The sequence below is a fragment of the Hyperolius riggenbachi genome, chromosome 6 (assembly GCF_040937935.1).
Source record: "Hyperolius riggenbachi isolate aHypRig1 chromosome 6, aHypRig1.pri, whole genome shotgun sequence".
Taxonomy (NCBI): domain Eukaryota; kingdom Metazoa; phylum Chordata; class Amphibia; order Anura; family Hyperoliidae; genus Hyperolius; species Hyperolius riggenbachi.
In genome coordinates, this window is record NC_090651.1 from 341,984,235 (window position 1) to 342,004,463 (window position 20,229).

Consider the following 20,229-nt stretch of genomic DNA (forward strand, 5'->3'; position numbering starts at 1 on the left):
TAAATATCAGCCATACAGACCCCTCCCTGATGATCAGTTTGTGAAAAGCAATAGATTTCTCATGTAAAAGAGAGTATCAGCTACTGATTGGGATGAAGTTCAATTCTTGGTCACGGTTTCTCTTTAAGCTGTGTCCATGGGGAACAAAAGTGCGTGGGGACGGGGAGTTTGGATACGGTATCATAGTGTACCTGTGTCTGTTCATATGTTTATGCAGAGTTTGACCTTCTAACCTCCCCATCGAGTAATGTGTTGAATGTATGCCAAAAGCTGCCTCTTTTTTGTGGTAGGGGGCTATTATAGCTTCTACAATCATGACTCACATAGGACAAAGAGCAGATTTAATACTAGAGGCGCCCCTAATACGGCAGATAGACTGCAGTGGCACTTTATTTGGCCTGAGGAAGTGGGCTAGACCTCACGAAACGCGTTGCCTGTGCTTGTAAATAAATATTTCTTCTTAAAGTGAGTTGTCGCCTATGAGGTAAGCCACCTCAACTTTTCAGCTTTAGTGTTTTTAACTCTTTTATACTACATTGGATGCCTCTTCACCCCTTTCAGATTTAATACTGCTGATTTAGGAAGAACAGTTATCATCACAGCAATCTGGGCCTATTTCACTGAATGATAATCCTAACATTTGTATAGCGCTTTTCTCTTGTTGGACTCAAAAACACTCAAGAGCTGCAGCCACAAATGGTGCGATCAAGAGAGGTCACCCTACAGTGTTAGGGAGTCTTGCCCAAGGACTTTTTACTGAATAGGTACTAACCCTAGCCAGGATTCGAACCCTGGTCTCCCATGTCAAAGCCAAAGCTCTCAACCAGTACACTATCCAGCCACTTTTCTATGAGATAGGCCCAGTGATTCCATGTGGTCACTTTTTTGCTGATTGTTTGCCGGGCAAAAGCTTAGGGGCTGCAAAATAAGGTTGCAAAATTAGGGCAGAAAAGTGCGGAATGGGCATCTGCTGGATGAAACACCGGCATCCAATATACTACTACTTAATTCTGATTGCTACAAAATCTTCACCAATATTTTACTATGGTTTAACCTAACCCCACCCTCACACAGAACCCTCCCTCTACCGATGACAAACCCATAACCCTTCCTCTACTGATATCTACTCCCCCACCTCCCTCCATGGATACCTAATCCTCACACTCCCTCTACCTTACCTTTGTCTAAACCTTGACTATCCCAGGTGACACCTTACACTTTACCCCCCCACCTTAGTGGCACCTAACACTTAAAGCTGATCCGAGATGAAAAACTATGTATAACAAGTAGCTTGTCTATATATCTTATCTAAAGTTTAGATAGTTTACACAGCAAATCTTGCTGCAAACAGCTTCAATAGAATATGATTATTTCTTCCTGTGATACAATGACATCAGCCATGTTGTTTGTAAACATTACACACAGGCAAGCTTATCTGCATCTTCTGTGAAAAAAACCTAATCCCCCCTCCTCCTCCCTCCTCCCCTCTGCCTCTGAAAACTCTGGCTAGTAATACCTCCACCTCCTCCTGCCCAGACTGAGCTCCCATGAGCCCTTGCTACTGCCAAGGCTCTCTGAAAAACTGTGGGCGAGGCTTGTTTAGTTTATAGGGAATTAGAGTATTAAAACAAAAACAAAAAAGTATTTGGCTTGAGGAATGCCTTATAAACAATAGGAAAGGAACACAATTATGCAATGAGTAAACGTTTATCTCGGATCCACTTTAACAATTTTCAGGATAACCTAGGCTTTGCTTGTGTAATATTTTTATCCCAAGAGTTGTTTAGTTATAGTCATTCTACACATAATACAATAGCCGTACATGCAGAAAATACAAATTTTGTTTTTCATTTTTCACCTCTATTCACCTATTTTTCACATGACAAGTGCCACAGTTACAAACCAGCTCAAAATATATTCTTTGTCTTGTCCTGATTAAAATTATTCCATACATGCCATATTTCGATACTACTGCATGTAGCGTACCATTATCTCCAGCCTGTTTCTTTATCGATTGGATGTGATCACTAGCGTTCAGTTTGGGGACCCCAGTGCTGTACAGCATTTATACAGTATTGGGTCCCCAAACTGTCGCCCTAGTGATTGCACCCAATCGCTACAGGTGGCACTCACATCACAAGAGATTTTAAGCAAGTATAGGTGACACAAGGAGTTAATTGACTGGGTGAAGGTTAAAACTATAATACAAATATATATATATATATATATATATATATATATATATATATATATATATATATATATATATATATATATATATATATATATATATATATATATATTTATTATGTGACACAGTCACTTAAAGAGGAACTGTGGTGAAAATCCTAAACTTTAAAAAACATACAAATAAGAAGTACATTTCTTCCAGAGTAAAATGAGCCATAAATTACTTTTCTCCTATGTTGCTGCCACTTACAGTAGGTAGTAGAAATCTGACATTACTGACAGGTTTTGGGTTAGTCCATCACTTCATGGGGGACTCTCAGCATGGCCTTTATTCTTTATAAAGACATTCCCTGAAATAGATTTATACAAAAGATGTTGGCCAGTCTCCCTGCTCACCGTACACTTTTTTGGCAGCTGAATGGAGCAACTGCCATTCACAATTGCTTTTAAAAATAAAGAAACCCCTGAAAACCCCCTCATGAGAAGATGGGCTAGTCCAAAATCTGTTGGTAATGTCAGATTTCTACTACTTGCTGTAAGTGACCGCAACATAGGAGAAATGTAATTTATGGCTCATTTTACTCTGGAAGAAACGTACTTCTTATCTGTATATGTTTACTTGTATGTTAAATTTTAAGATTTTTGCGACAAAGGTCCTTTAAATAAACTTACAATAAAAAACAACAACAAAACTTTTTTTTCCAACGTTATTGAATGTGTGCAGGAGCTTGCATGGCTGCATGCAAGCGCGGGAGTATACTTGCACATGTGCACAAGTGCGTGGAGGCGGTGATTAGTGCAGGACAGTCCCGGAGTCTCATGTGCAGGAACCTATTGAAGCAATAATTTGGACATTAAATTCACGTCTTAAAACTATAAGTAGTTGATTGGACAATTGGAACTTATCCCCTTGTCTCAACATTATGTACAGGGAATTTTCCTTCTTTCAATTTTTGATTAATATACTACATGACTTTTCGCAAACTGTATACATATGTATCATCTGATGATTAATACTTAACCTAAAAAATATTTCTTAAAGTGATAAAGACGGACTATGAAGTTAATGGAGTGATGTGTTCAACCATGTCTGGCACTAATACTACAATCACTGAAAAAACTATGGCATGCCAAGGACAAGAGTTCAACTGTGTTTTGTACACTTATAATTACACAGGTAGGAAGCAAGTGTGTGTGGTAAGGCTACATTTCAACAAGAAAAGTGATGCTTTAAAATGCTTTCACAAATGTGTATGTAAATCAACAATACTTTGACATTTTTTGTAGTAAATATAATACATAGAAAACTCAATTAAGAGTGTTTACAATGGCTTATGGGTAGCCTAACCACTTAAAGAGGATAATAATGTAATAAAAAAGTGCTTACAATAATTATGTATAGATGATTTAGGCCCGGTTCACATTAGCGGTTGTTTGCCAAACGGACCGGATGACCTGACCGGATCCGGACCGGATCCGGATCGGAACCGTACGGTTCTGATCCGGATCCGATCCGGATCCGGTCAGGTTGCATCAGGTGGTAATCAGGATGCGATCCGGATCCGTTTGGCAAAGTTAACGTAAAAAAAAAAAAAATGTTGGGGTCTGGGAGGTCAGCAGAAGGGGGACCTGTGGAATCAGGCCCTCTGCTGTTAGCACTCACCTCCACCTCCGACATGCTGCCAACATCCTGCCAACACCTCCAGCTCGTGCTGCTCCACTCCAAAATGCTTGCCCATGTGTCCCCAGCCAATATCGCCGCAAAAATCCGCATAGGAAGTGGGGTAGAACATCCGGATTTCTCAGCCAGTGTGTTGTGCGGCCTCCGGTTCCCATTTGTTTGTATTGGCCGGATGGTGCAGTCCGGCTCCGCCCCGGATACGGCTGCCGGAGGGGCCGGATGAAAAAATAGCGCATGTTGGAACGGAGGCCGGAGTCCGGATCCGGCCCGGATCCGGTCCGGCTCCGGTTCTGCAGAACGGACCCATGTGAACGGACGCATAGGCTTTAATTGCTATGCCGTGCGTCCGTTCCGTCCGTTCTGCAGGCGGTGCGGCTCCGGCACGGCGATTCCGGAGGGCCACCGCAAGTGTGAACCGGGCCTTAGTCAGTGTTTGCCCATTGTAAAATCTTTTAAATCCCTGATTTACATTTTGACATTTATTACATGGTGACATTTTTACTGTTGGCAAGTGATGTAGCTGCTGCATGCTGTTTTGGCAGTTGGAAACAGCTGTAAACAGCTATTTCCCACAATGCAGCAAGGTTCACAGACAGGAAACTGCCAAGAGTACATACTTTTCTTGTTTCTTGTGGGAGGGGTTTCACCACAATATCAGTCATACACCCTGATGGTCTGTTTGTGAAAAGGAATAGATTTCTCATGTAAAAGGGGGTATCAGCTACTGAATGGGATAAATTTCAATTCTCGGTCAGAGTTTCTCTTTAAGCCCACAGGGTTGTTTATTTTTTGCATCTGAGCAACTTTCACTTCCCATTCATTTGCTAATAACTTGATCACTACTCATCATAATGAATTGATCTATAACTTTTATTTTCCGCCACCAATTAGGCTTTCTTTGGATGATACATTTTACTAAGAATTCATTTATTCTAAATCCATTTTAACGGGAATATTAAGAAAGAAATGGAAAAAAATCATTATTTCTCAGTTTCTGGCCATTATAGTTTGAAATTAATACATGCTACCATAATTAAAACCCATGTATTTTATTTGCCCATTTGTCCCGCTTATTACACCATTTAAATTATGTCTCTAGCACAATGTATGGCGCCGATATTTTATTCGGAAATAAAGGTGCATTTTTTCAATTTGCGTACATCACTATTTACAAGCCCATAATTTAAAAAAATATATTAATATACTCCTTTGACATGCTTAAAAGTTCAGACCCTTAGGTAACTATTTATGTTTTTTTTTATTAAAAAGATTATTTGGGTAATTTTTGGTGTGGGAGGTAAACAGCTAATTTTAAATGTAAAAAAATGTATTTATTTAATAAAAATGGATGTGGGTAAAGTCAAAAAGTCCTGAAGGCGTGATCGTACGCTTCCAGGAAGCATTAGGAGGATGGGAAACTTTTTGTGACTCAGAAAAACAGCAGCCTCTGATAATAGGCTGTTGGTTTTTCTGCGGGGGGGGGGGGGGGGGGGGGGAGGGGGCTTCGATCAATGAATGGGATCTATTATAGTATCCCATTTTTTGATCGCTGGGCCAATGGCCGGCGGCGGGAGCATGCGCTGGAGCACGCGCAACCCACGGGAGTGCGTGCATCCTATCTGAATGAGAATGTTTGTCCAGATTGGCTTAAGTGGTTAAAAAGTAAATGTCAGGCATAACATCAAAAATCAGTTCTTTAATTTTATCTGGTAAACAAGTAATAAGGATGCTAACCAGACAATCCAAAAGTAAAATATTACTCTTATTTTTCTTCTCCATAAAACATCATTCCCCAGTTTCCCTGGCTCTTATTTGGTACATACGAAACACAAAGGAAGCTGCAGGGAATGCTGGGTTTTCTTTTTTTCGTCTATACTTTCCCCTCAGACTTAACTAATGCAGCCTGATTGGCTGAAGCCTCTCTCCCTCCTGTTCTCCCCTCCCACACCTCTGTTCCTCTCTGATTGGCCAATATTTCTTACTCTGAGACAATGCACTTTCTACTGCAGACCTGGACGGGAGTGACTGAAGACTGGGAAGGGGGCGGGCAATGATACACAGACAGAGTAAGGGAGGAAAGGATGTCAGGATTGGCTTCAAGATAGACACAGACAAAATGGAAAATCCTAAAAAGGATTTTTGTCTTTTTTTACTATTGAAAAATTACTAAACTCAAAAATGTGGACAGTGCAATACATATGTTATTTAAGTAGAGCAAGTATTTTCAGTATCTACTTATATATGTTGGGGGTTTTCTGAGATAGTATGGCTGACAGTTCCTCTTTAACAGTTCGTAGATGGATACCGCAACCCAACGCAATTCTTTGATAATGTTATAGAAAAATAGGCCCTCCACCAAGTGATTGTTCTACTGAATTCTGGTGTATACCTGCCAAATTTGAAAATGAGAGAGAGATAAATAAAACTGCAAAGAAAAAGTTGGCTTGTGTGATAGTGTCATAGTGAACTAGGCCAAATAAGAGGACATAACATAAAGGAATATAAACCCAGGTTACATGTTGTATGCATTGCTAATGTGGCTAGCTTCTTTTACCCTTACAGGATGCCTCACTAGTAAATCTGTGATCATCGGGCACAACACAGATTGCAGGAAGCCAGTAACTGAGTAATGAGGCAGTAAGTAGTGTTGCATGATCTTCATACAGTGTGGTTCAGTGCGAAAACCAGATGGGGTGAACTGCCTGTGTGTTTGCACAACTTGAACATGGGTTCATGTACTGAACCACACCACTGGCTTCCAGGTCACCTCTTCCCTCCTTCTCTGAATCCCCTCTTACCACCTGGCCCATCTGTCCATCAATCTCCTCTTTTGAGGCTGCTCTAATGTCACCACTTCTGGACCACAGAGAATCAGATGGGAGGTCTATTTGGACAGCCCATCTTGCTCCCTATGCTCCATTTGGCCACCACTCGGAGGAAAAGTAAGCTTGATGGGTGGGCTGAATAGGACTGCATATCCAGCTAATCCAGCTAACAGTCATCACAGAACCTGAGGTTCATACTTGCAAGTATTATAGACACAGGGTCAGTAGGTCAGGCAGCCAAAGTGCATTGTTTAAAAAGAAAAAAATGACAGCCTTCACATGCAGCCTTCACTAAAGTGTCCTTATAATTACCTCTCATAATCTCATAATTCTAGATGCCACATTGCTTTCGTAATACCACAGTGCATATGGTAGAACATACCAGTTACATGAATGAACTAAACAAAATATTTGACAATGAACTTTTCATCAAGGCCTTTTGGTGTCAGTGTGCCCACCGGCTGTCATTTCACTAGGACTCACATCTAAACAACAAGGATGTGAAATTCCCACCCTCAGCAGTCCTGACTAATTCCAATCTACACTACCTTCACTAGTTGATGCACATTATATCCAGCCTCAAAAATAGACCCCCTTCCCCACCCTCTCCCCGGCAAAAAAAAAAAATTGCTAGAACAATGCTGGTAATTCAGACGTGGGAAGGTGCTCTCAGTCTCTACAGGCTCATTATGGGTGCAGAGGCGTATCTATAGGGGGTGCACATAGGGCACCTGCCATGGGCGCCCCTTGTCACTCACCTGGGGGGGGGGGGCGCATCCCCCTGTAAGCAATAGATCACCCCTTTAGGTCTGTCAAGAGTGCAGGACTATATGTAGGTGTGCGCCGCTCGTGGCCGCCTATTCACTACTGCTACTCCCCGCTGCTCTGCCTCCGGCTTCTGTGGTCACTATAGCAACGTCGGTGACTCGGTTCTGCCTCGTGCCTCCACTTGCTGCCTTCCATCCCCAGTGCAGCGAATCCTCCTCTCCCCTTGATCGGCTTACGTATGCCAGTCCACAGGTCCAGACTCCAGACATCTGCTCTCTCTGCCCCCTGCGTCTGGTCTGTGAGTGTGGTCGCCATAGCAACGTCGGTGCCGCGGGCAACTCGCTTCCAGGCTTCACTGGCTTCCTTGCTCGAATCCTCCTCCTGATCGACCAGGCATGCTTCTCCGCCGGGCGCCGTAGGTCCAAACAGTCCTCCTCCCCGCTGCGCTGCCCGGTCCCAGCCTCTGCAGTCTCCATAGCAACGGCGGCCGCTGGCCACTTTGTTGCCTTTCATCCCCGGAGATCCCCCTTCCTAATAGGCTGCCTCTGTGCCGCTGGGGCTGATGGGGGTGGGAGAGAGGAAACACAGTGCGTAGCTACAGAGGCGGCTGGTCATGGTCAGGTGACAGTGCACAATGCACAGGCAGCAGAGCGAGATCAACTGGCTGCTGGTGAAAATGAGTAACACAGATAAGGTAACAATAATATAATAAGTGATTCACTCACCCACCACTGTCCATCACTGACTAAAGATACCAGAGCCGTGTGTGTGTGTGTGTAGCAATGTAGTGTATTCTCTGTGTGAGTTTCTGCTGTGGTTTCTGGAGTGTAGGGAGGTTTGTGATGTCAGAGTGTGTGTGTGTGTGTGTGTGTGTGTGTGTGTGTGTGTGTGTGTGTGTGTGTGTGGGCGTGTGTGTGGGCGTGTGTGTGTGTGTGTGTGTGTGTGTGTGTGTGTGTGTGTGTGTGTGTGTGTGTGTGTGTGTGTGTGGCGTGTGTGTGTGTTTAGCAGTGTATGTAGTGTATTCTCTGTGTAAGTTTCTGCTGTGGTTTCTGGAGCGTAGGGGAGCTTACGTCAGGGTGTGTGTTTTGTAATGTAGTGGACTCTCCATGTGAGTTTCTGTTGTGGGGTGGTTATTAGAGTATAAGCAGGGGCATATCTTAAATACGCTGCTCTCCTCTACCGCCTGCACGGCTAATAGAAAAAATGGTGCTTTGTGTGCATGGTCGTGTCCCCTCCCCCACAACCCACATGTGTTCAGTACCTGTCTCCACCCTCCACATATCTTGCAGAATAGTGCAGCAGTGGAGTGGAGTTTCATCCTTCATGACGGAACAGGACCTCTTCACTTCCTCTTCAGTGCAGCAGCGCTCACCTTGCAGCTCCAGACATTGTACCATGACTTGACTCGCATGGGGAGCTGCAAGGTGATAGGTTGCATGGTGCGGTTACACTGAAGAGGAAGAAAAGAAGACCTGTCTCGTTGCTGGAACGAGGTAAAGTATGAGGATCCGCTGCAGCGCTACTGCAAGCTCTGGGGTGGGGTGAGGGTGCGGTTATTCAGGGGGTTCTGATGGGGGGCACAATTTCAGTGTTTGCCATGGGCGCCGTTTTACCTAGATACGCCTCTGTATGGGTGATCCTGGAAGCAGTGGTGTAACAATAGAGGCTGTAGCCCCTGCACCCACTTGGGTCCTGGGGCTCCTCTGGAGCCTGCTCAGGGCCATTTAGGGGGCAGGAGAGGTCGCAGAATGATGGGAGAGCATTGGCCCCCACATTGGCAGGGAGGGGGCCACTCCCCACCTCCCTCACCTCGGGCTCTCCCCTCAGCGCACTCCCCTCCTGCATTAATAGGTGGCGGCAGCGGTGGCAGGAACACAGAATTACCTCTGTGTTCCACCACTGAGGTCCAATCTCTAAGTGCGACACACTACTTCCTGATAAACAGTAAGTAGCGTGTGGCATTTGGACATCGGACCCCTGCGGTGGAACACATGGAGGTATGCCTGTGTTCCTGCCACCTATTAATTCAGGAGGTAAGTGCGCTGAGGGGAGAGCCCGAGGTGAGGAAGGGGGGGAGTGGCCCCCCTCCTCATTAATGTAGAAGACAATGCTCTCCCCTCATGCTGCGACCCCTGCTGTCCCCAAAATGGTCCTAAACAAGCACGGGGGGGGGGGGGGGTATTCAAAGTTTTGCAGGGGGGCCTAGTGATTTCTAATTACACCCCTCTCTGGAAGTCCACACACTCCTGCCCACATCTGCCTTAACCTGCTTGTTTTGTCTATAAGCAAATGTGGGTGTCTAACCAAACTTCTACTTCTACTGTTACTGCTAATATTAATACTACTGCTAATCTGTGACAGCTGAGTGAGGTTCACCTTCTACCAAAGTCCAGAACTTCAGAATTATATTTTACCAATACAAAGATTACCTACAAAAGGTGATACATTTTGAATTAGGATGATACCATTTACTGACTAACTTAAAACAAAAAGTGAGTTTTCGGGCAAATAAGGCTTCTTCAGACTAGACCAGACAAGACAAGGTGTTCCCCAGGCTTTTGCCCTGTACTACAACTACACATCTAATCTGAACTGTAACATGAAACACAATCAGCAATAAGAAAACCGATCGTGTTTTCCATTTTCATTCATGACAGCTGGGACTCTTACTTTTTGGGTAACCTTTTTGGCCTTAAAGAGACACCGTAACAAAAATTGCATCCTGTTTTTTATCATCCTACAAGTTCCAAAAGCTATTCTAGTGTGTTCTGGCTTACTGCAGCACTTTCTACTATCACAGTCTCTGTAATAAATCAATGTATCTTTCCCCTGTCAAACTTGTCGGCCTGTGTCTGGAAGGCTGCCAAGTTCTTCAGTGTTGTGGTTCTGCTATGAACTCCCCCTTCCAGGCCCCTCTATGCACACTGCCTGTGTATTATTTAGATTAGGGCAGCTTCTCTCTTCTCTCTTATCTTTTACAAGCTGGATAAATCGTCCTCTGAGCTGGCTGGGCTTTCACATACTGAGGAATTACAGACAAGGGCAAAGCTGTTTGCAGGAAGAAAAGAGCAGCCTGAAACTTCAGTGCATGAGAACTGCAGAGGGAAAGAAACACACAAATGATCTCTTGAGATTCAAAAGGAAGGGTGTATACAGCCTGCTTGTGTATGGATGCATTTTCTATGTGTGGACATACTGTACATCAACCTACTTCCTGTTTTGGTGGCCATTTTGTTTGTTTATAAACAAACTTTTTAAAACTGTTTTTAAAGAGACTCTGTAACATCAAAAACGTCCCCTGGGGGGTACTCACCTCGGGTGGGGGAAGCCTCAGGATCCTAATGAGGCTTCCCACGCCGTCCTCTGTCCCACGGAGGTCTCGCTGCAGCCCTCCGAACAGCCGGCGACAGGCCCGACTGTTCAATTCAATATTTACCTTTGCAGGCTCCAGCGGGGCGCTGTGGCTGCTTTCGCTCCGAAGGAGGCGGAAATACCCGATCTCAGTCGGGTCCACTCTACTGCGCAGGCGCCGGAGACTTGCACCTGCGCAGTAGAGCGGACCCGACGGCGATCGGGTATTTCCGCCTCCTTCTGAGCCAACAGCCGTCAGAGCGCCTGCGCAGGAGCCAGGAAGGTAAATATTACGTCACCGCTGTACGGAGGGCTACAGCGAGACCCCCAAGGGACAGCAGATGGCGTGGGAAGCCTCATTAGGATCCTGAGGCTTCCCCCATCCGAGGTGAGTACCCCCCAGGGGACATTTTGTCATTACAGATTCTCTTTAACCACTTTTAATGCGGTGAGGAGCGGCGAAATTGTGACAGAGGGTAATAGGAGATGTCCCCTAACGCACTGGTATGTTTACTTTTGTGCGATTTTAACAATACAGATTCTCTTTAAAAAAACTTGCTTATATACAGTATTTTTTTATTTTGTGCTAATAAAGTTATGCACTTTTTGAACTGCAAAATAGTGTTGTGGTATCTTGAGAAATAAATAATCCTTACTAAATAACTTAATTATTTTATTTTGCTCATCCCTTAGGATAAAAAGTTCAGACCCATTAGAGCAATAACACCTGCTGTAAGCCACAGCTATATAGGAATTTACAGTGCATTTTACTTTGGTACAAATGTGCATCTTATATATGTGTATACTTGTATTTTATATTTTTACATTTGTGAAATAGTGGTCCTTTAACCACTTTAGGACCAAAGGCTTATACCCCCCTAGTGACCAGGCCATATTTTTACAATTCGGGACTTCACAACTTTAACGTTTTTTTGCTCGGTCATACAACGTAGCACTCAAATGAATTTTACCTCCTTTTCTTCTCACTAATAGAGCTTTCTTTTGGTGGTATCTGATTGCTTCTGCAATTTTTTTTATTATTTTAAAAAAGAGCAGAATTTTGCCATGTGACAAGTGCCAAGCGACACATGCTAAGTGACATGTGCCAAGTGCCACGTGACATGTGCCAATTGCCACGTGCCACGTCCGGCATGCTCCTGGCACACGTTACACCTGCTGCTGCTGCATTGCCCTGCTCCTGCTGCCTGTGCAGCTTCCACCGCCAGGGTGCCACAGGCCACTGATACCACCTATATTTAACCCAAAACACAATTGCTGCGTAATTTTTTGGAGGTGTCTTGGCTGAAAACTGTCATGTCCTAGTTGTGCAGTTGGACTTTGGACACAATGTGGGCTGTACGACTGCTGTCTGGAACCTAGTCCTGATGTTAATTGGCAGCCATTTTTTTTTTGGGGGGGGGGGGGGGGATTTTAAGTCCCAACATCATCAATTAGTGTTCTCCTTTAAAAAATAATGATGATACATGCCCCATTTACCCTAAAAAAACGTTTTTAAAGCAATTAAAAGGCCTCTTCCGGTTTTTCTATCCGGATATCCGAATCCGGCCGGATACACCGGATACTGAGGTCGGATATCCGATTCGGATTTGGATTGGAAAATTTAGAAATCGGATATCCGACCCGGATCGGATATCCGGATTTTGAAAAGGGGTATCCGAGCAGCACTGCTTGTATTGTTTTTGTTTGTTAAACAACTGCCAAGTCAAACTCCTTGTAAGTGCAAACTTACTTGGCCAAATAAATGGATTCTGATTCTGAGAATTGTAGAGATGTAATTTCTGTGGAATCCGAATGAGCGCCTACTCACAACACTGCTGGGAGATACAAACTGGGGTTGGTGTGGCCACTGTGAAGTGAAAATTGAGATGGGATCCCCAGAGGAGCAGGTAAGTTATGGTATTTCCCCCCCTCCCCCCCCCCCCCCCCAGCCCCATCCCGCAATGACAGTGTCAGTTTAGAACCTCCCTCATGGCAAGGTTAGTTTACATTTTTTTAAATCCATGCTCGTTTTCCTTAAAGTGATTTGATTCAAATATGAAGTGTAAATAGCAGCCATGGCAGTGTGAGATAGAATCTAGATCATAAAGTTTCCACACAGAAAGAGTTAATTACCATTTGAAGGTTTCAGCATAGAAAGATAAATGTGTTTTGTTTTCTATTTACTTTTCTGGAGAGCCATGGCTGCTTTCCAATTTTGCATAGGTAAAAGCACTGGCCTAATAACTCTTGCAATGCAATGCAAAAAAAAAAGTGAAACTAAGGATTATTTTCACATCAATGTTAGCATTTTTACCTGACTCAATATTGTTGCAAATATATCATTCTTGCTATATACAAGTTTTTTTTTTTTTTTTTTTTCAAAAACAAGAGCTTTCTGGAAGCAGAAATGCTTTCTAGTGCTTGCTGATTGTCTCAGTGGCTTTAGGAAAGTTTGCAGTGTCAGAGAGGGTTTGTTTACATTTCTCACTTGATACAATTAACCTTTTCGGGACCATGTGAATGAGATCCTACGCCGCACTTGTGGCTGTTCTAGCCTAATGCGGCGTAGGATCTACGCCGGCCCGCAATTTCCGCTCCCGACGCGATCGTGCGCACCCGGAGGGGGAGATTAAGCTGTCATATGACAGCCGACATCTCCCCCGAGTGATCAGCAGCCATCGCGTATGGCTGCTGATCACACGATCACTACGATCGCCGTCGGATCGTAGTGATCTGTTTGACAGCTGCGGCGGCAGGGGGGGAAAGAAAAGGATCCACTCACCTCCCTGCCGTTCCAGCGACGATCGGCGCCCCCCTCCGCTCTGGCCGGCATCTCCGCTTCATCTGACGTCAGCGCCGGGTCCCGGCTTGATGACGTCATCAAGCCGCGACCCGGAACTGCTCGTCAGACAGAACGGAGATGCCGGCCGGAGAAGAGGGTCCCGTGCGGCTCATCGATGGAGCCTGGAAGGTAAGTGAAGGCTGCGGGCAGAAGGGGGAGGCACAGGCCACCATGGGGGACACCACTCTAGCCAGCCACACACGGGATCCGGCCGCCTGACCCCCCCAAACGCGCGCACCCCCTTCCCGCGCAAAATGCCTGGTCCTTAAGGGGGGGGTAGGTGGCCGGTCCCGAAAAGGTTAAACAAAGTTAACATTATCTCTAGTTCAGATTCCTCCAGCTTTCCCTGCAGGGGAGCTTCTAAGGCATGTGTTTAACCCTTTGTATGCTGTTCTAGTAAAAAAAAATGCCGGTTGCGTTGTATATAATATGCTGTAAATAATCCATTAGAGCAAAGAAGAAATGCTGGGTTTCATTCCACTTTAAAATGAATGAGGAAATTGAATGTTTACTGAGTTTTTTTTATCATTATCTTTTCACAGGCTCGTCAGAACCATCCACAACATATGAGAGGGGTTGTGCCACTGACAGTATTTGTGACTTTAGTGAAGAGACCAGGATTGACCAGGATATCAAAAGCAAGACCTACGTTTGCAGTGGTTCTGTTAAAGAAAGTCCAACTTTTTACCTTACTCTCATGCTTTCTATCCGTTATCTGTCCTTTTTTTCTTGCATGTAAAAAATAATGCAGAGATTATATTAAAAGGCACCTAAACTGAAAAACAAAAATAAATACATAAAACAGCAGTTTAACTTACTTGGCACTTCTTCCAGGCCCCCTACAGTCATCCTGCACCCTTGCTGTAATTCCACCAGTCTCCGGTCACCTGCAGCGCCCCTCTGTTAGCTGAATGACTCAGGAAGTCGCCAGCCACTGAGCATGGGCGGCACTGGTCATACAGGTCCTCAATCATGCCTGCATTCCATAGCCAGGCGCATTCTGTACATGCACAGGATGCTCCCGTCCACAAGAGCATGATCGAGAGGGATGCGGTCCTGTGCCGCTCATACAGATGGCAGAGGGGCACTGTGGGTGGCTGGAGGATCGTGGAAGCATGGCCAGGGCCGGCACTACCATTAAGGTGAGGGGGGCAATTGCCCAGGCCCCAGAGCCCAGGGGGGACCCCCAAGCATCTGATTTGTCCACCGGGTCCCTTGAGTGGTGTGGATGGTGGAGGACATGAAGCAGCAGCGACAGTCAGAGTGAGAGTGAGTGCTTCCCCATCCGCAGAGATGCCCAACGGAAAACATTGATGTAACTCACCTGTCAGCATCACTCGGGAAGTTCAACAAGTCTTCTCTACTTTACACAGTTTAGCGTCTCCTCTCTGCTGCCCTCTAGTGGCGCCTCTCAGTACTGCGCCGCTGGAGGAATCAGAGAGGACACGCTATGACTATACAACATGGAGAAGATTTGCTGAAGTTCACAATGATGCTGACAGGTGAGTTGTATCCTTGCTCCTCACTGCTCTGCATATGAGGGGAAAGGAAGAGACTACCTAATCATGGGGTGAGGGCACATCTATCTACCTGCCATGAGACACCATCTGGCTATCTATACTTGGGGGGGCAGGGTTGTCTAATCATGGGGGATGCGTCTGGCTACTACGAGGAGGGGCACCTAATCATGGAGTACATATCTGGCTATATATACTGGAGGCGGCTACCTAATCATGGGGACACATCCAGCTAGCTATAGTAGGTGGGAGACTACATAACATAAGGGGGTGGAGGGTTCCAGCAGCGGTTGTTTGGGGGGCCCCAAAGTCCCTTTTACCCCAGGGTCCCACTGGGGCTAAAACCGGCCCTGAGCATGGCGAGGGCACAGGATGACTCAAGGGGGCTGGAAGAATCACAGGTACCATCACACGGTGGTAGGGAGGCTTTTGACGACAGTGTTGGTGGTGCAGCCCACTGGTTAAATTGGTGGGTAAAAAGTAATGGAAAGTTGTTTCAAGGAGCCTAACTCCTGGACTGTGGCATGCTGCATGCGGCATGGCAAAAGTCCCACCAAAAATTACGGAGTTGGCGCAGAGTTGTGTTTAATCGCTAAAGGGCAGAAATCACATTACATTCCTATATCGGTGGACCAAAGTGTTTTACAACATCCGGCATGTGTACATGTCGATCAGGTAGTGTAAGGGTTACACCCGATTCCCAGTGACAGGCAAAACGCTGCATTTAACGCACTGCAGTCTGAAAAAAACAACCACAAAGACCTTTAGTGATTACGTCAGATGAGCATATCTTTGTTTTTACTAGTAGAGACCTCCAGGGCATAATTGTTAGCCCTCTCAGCGGCATTCTTTGAGTAGTGGTGTGTATTGGCCGCCCTGCTTGTGTGCACAATCGTGGGAGGGTAGGTGATCGTGTTTTTCCAACCTCTATAATCGGGCTGTTGTAGTCCAATGACAGTTAAGTGGCCAAAAAAAAAAAAAAAAACACTAATTCAGCTCTAAGGTCTTATACAGGGGTCAGTAGTGGATACTACATGCCAGTAAGGATTATTGGGTTATGGTCGGATCACTACTAGGACCAGCAGACCCGTCTCCCACAGCACTGAAGTTTTACACAGGGTCCAGTGGATACTAGATGCAAGTAGTGGTGTGAAGTTGGGTTATGGTCGGTGCACCACTAGGACCACCAAACCGGTCTCCAACAGCTCACTTGTTTACTGGTGGCCACAGAGGAATAATGCAGCAAGAATCTGCACTGCAGACACAGAACAGAGACCTAGCTAACGCTTTCCCTATGTGCAGCAGCTCTCTCTCTGCTCTCACTAACACTGCAGCCACAGAATGACTGCCATCCTGGCATTTTTATAGGGCGTGGGGGTGCTAGCTGATTGGCTGCCATGTGTCTGCTGACTGTGATGTAAGGGGTCAAAATCTAGCTCGATGAGGGGGTGGATCAAATCCACCATGTATTCGCCTAAGGAGGCGAATGCGAATATGTGATTATTCACCTGGCAAATAATTTGGCCCATCTCTAGTAGTAGGGTCATAATTTAAAAGGTCTAATAACCAGGACAAATGGGCAAATAACATTTTGAGTTTTAATAACAGTAGCATATTTTATTTCAAAACTATAACGGCCTGGGGCGTGGCCGGAACGGGGATGTGAGCGGTCGCATCTCTCGGAGCTCTTCACCTCGTGGGTAACACTAGCCATTATCCTGCTATTATCCTGCTACACACGGCACATTGTACCCCTCTCATCGGATACCTACCAATCCAGCGGGCAAAATGGGACCAAAGAAGACCGACAAAACCACAGAAAAAGTCACCGGTCCGATAGACAAGTTCCGCCGTGCGGATCAAGATGGCGGCGGACCAGTTACAGAGGAGGACGTGGCCTCCCAGCCTGACCTGTCTCCCTCTCCTGAAGCCCAATCAATACTGTCGGCAATCTCCGCTCTACAAACCTCGCTCACAGATACCTTCACCACCAAAATAGAGGAGGTTAAAGCTGACTTACATCTCCTCCGGCAGGATGTCCGCAACCTCCGCGAACGCGTCTCTGATGCCGAGGCCCGTATCTCCAAGCTGGAGGACGACTTCAGAACGCTCCCAGCCGACGTACGCACCTCACAAGGCCACATAAAAGCTATCATAGCCAGGCAGGAGGACATGGAAAACCGCCTGCGAAGATCTAACATACGTCTAGTGGGCCTCCCGGAGAAATCAGAGGGAAATGACCCTGCCCGATTCCTGGAAGAGATGCTAACTACGAAATATGGCAGGGACTCTTTTTCTGCAGCCTTCTCTGTGGAGCGCGCCCACCGCATACCCTTTAAAACCAACCCGCCTGGAGCTCCTCCTCGTACCTTTATCGCCAAGCTTCTTAACTTCAAGGATCGGGATGCCGTTCTCCGATTATCCCGAGAACAAGGCAACATCCATCTCGACAACGCCTCCATATCCATATATCCTGATTTCGGAGTGGAAACACAGAAGCAACGCGCCAAGTTCCAGGACGCAAAACGTAAGCTTAAAAACCTGGGCCTGCAATACGCTATGCTCTTTCCTGCCCGTCTAAGAGTCGTATCGGATGGCAAGACTCTTTTCTTCGAATCCCCTTCAGAGGTCCTTACCTGGATTGAAAAGAACAAGCCCCAGCCTAGCCCGGAAGACTGAACCATCTTCCTACGATAAGGTATCTTCTATTACCCCTGGCCTAAGCTGTACAAGCCTCGTATTATTATGTTGGTGCTGGCTCTGAGGCCCGGCATGACTTGGTGCTCTGCCGTGGCCTATGCTAAAATTCACGTACTCCTTCCAGAACTATACGAGCCAGCTATGTCGCACTTACCTTTTCAAGCAGCATGGTAAATACAGCTCCCTGTGCCGCAGGACCTATCTAGTGGCCCTAGTAAGGTACAGAGCAAGGCTGTATGCGACACCATATATTGATGTTGCACCCACAGATGTCATTATTCTGTTATTATGTATTATGTTATCTTTGTATTTTCCTTGACTGTTATAGGATTATACATGTAAATCTCGTTATACCTATGTTGGTATTCGTTTCTGGGAAGAAGCTCTGGCCCTGCATTCAGGGCTATGAGCCGGGTAATACTATTAAGTTCAATACTAACCCCCTCACTAGCGGCCGGGGGCCCCCTGCCCCCGCCTCCCCCCAACTAAGATCTATGTTCTCCAATTCTTATATTCCCTCCCGAGATGGCTTCTCAATCCCGGTCCATTAGCACCCCCCTTTCTCTGCTGACTTGGAATGTAAGGGGTCTGCGGGATAGGGTTAAGAGGTCGGTGGCTCTGGACTTTCTACGCAAACAACATGTGGGCATAATTGCACTGCAGGAGACACATCTGGACGGCACCCTCCATATGGCTTTACGCCGTACATGGATCGGTTGGTCCTTCCACTCCATGTTCTCCTCGCACTCCAGAGGTGTCTCCCTGTTTTTTGCTAAAAGTGTCCAGTTTCAACTGATCGACCGAATTATTGATGACGAAGGCAAATATATTTTTATGCACTGCTTATTATACAATGTTCCCACTTTAATTATTGCTATATATATACCTCCTCCATTCTCTTTTGCCGTACTGAAGCTTGCACTAAGCTTTATCGCCCTTCACCCACAGGTCCCATCGATATGGCTCGGGGATTTTAACTATGTTTTCTACCCCAGCACTGATAAAATCCCCCAGCCAACCCCCTCGACCCCATTTACTAACAAGGACACTAAACTGGTAAATCTTCTTAAAGATGTCTCCATACATGATACTTGGTCGGTGAAATATCCCTCTACCCCGGCATTCTCGTGTTACTCCGCATCACATAAATCCCACTCACGCCTGGACTACATTTTGGTCTCCTCCTCCTTACTTACCAACATAAGTAAAGCAAGTTTCCTCCCTTCCCTTATGTCTGACCACTCTCCATACCTTATCCAGTTAAATTGGTCTTTCCCCCCTAAAATACCCACCTGGCGGCTCCATCCCTTTTGGCTAGCCAAAGTCAGTGAGTCAAAATCCTCTGAGGAGGCTCTTTCTCACTTTCTGGACCAACAAGGCCAATCTGCATCACTCACAGCGATCTGGGAGGTGTTCAAACAATTTATTAAACAACACTTCTCCTCCAGAATAAAAAGCATTAAAATTAACTCAGCCATAGATGAGCACGCGGCCCTCCTGGCACTACAACAGGCCACTTCAGACTTCAATGCGGACCCCTCCCCTACCCTTAATAATCTCGATAGATCTAAACTAGCTGCATATGAACAGATTCTGGTAGCTAAAGCAAACCGGAAAATCCTATTTTCCAAACAGAAAGTCTATGAATTTGGTGAACAGTGTGGGGCTCTGCTAGCCAAACTATCCAGGGAAATGCTTGCCCCGCAGGTTATCCTTAAAATAGAGGATGAGGAGGGCTCTACTCTTTCCTCCCCTCCTGAGATCCTGCAGCGTTTTGTTTCATTTTACAAAACTCTTTACTCCACAACCTCCACTACCTCTACATCTGCAACTGCGGCCTATTTAGAAACCATTCCCCTTCCCTCCTTAGATGAACCCAGCCAATCACTTCTAGATGCTCCAATAACAATCCAAGAAATCGAAGACGCCATTTCTTCTCTACCTCCCTCCAAATCTCCTGGCACGGATGGCCTGCCAGGGGAATTCTTTAAACAACATAGGTCCCTATTGGCCCCTAAGCTTTTAGCATTATATAATCATGCCCTGGAAATAGGCACTCTGCCGTTCTCTATGAGAGAAGCTCTAATAATCTTAATCCTAAAGCCAGGAAAGAACCCACTACACTGTGAGTCATATCGTCCTATCTCTTTAATCCAGACTGATGTTAAAATACTAGCTAAACTACTGTCACAACGCCTGAACAAAGTAATCACCTCCTTAGTACACCCAGACCAGTCTGGTTTTATTCCAGGTAGATCAACTTCCCTGAATATCAGAAGGCTATTTCTTGCCATGCAGGTAGAACACTAGAATGTCGGCACTAGAGTGGTGGCGTCTCTTGACGCCGCCAAAGCC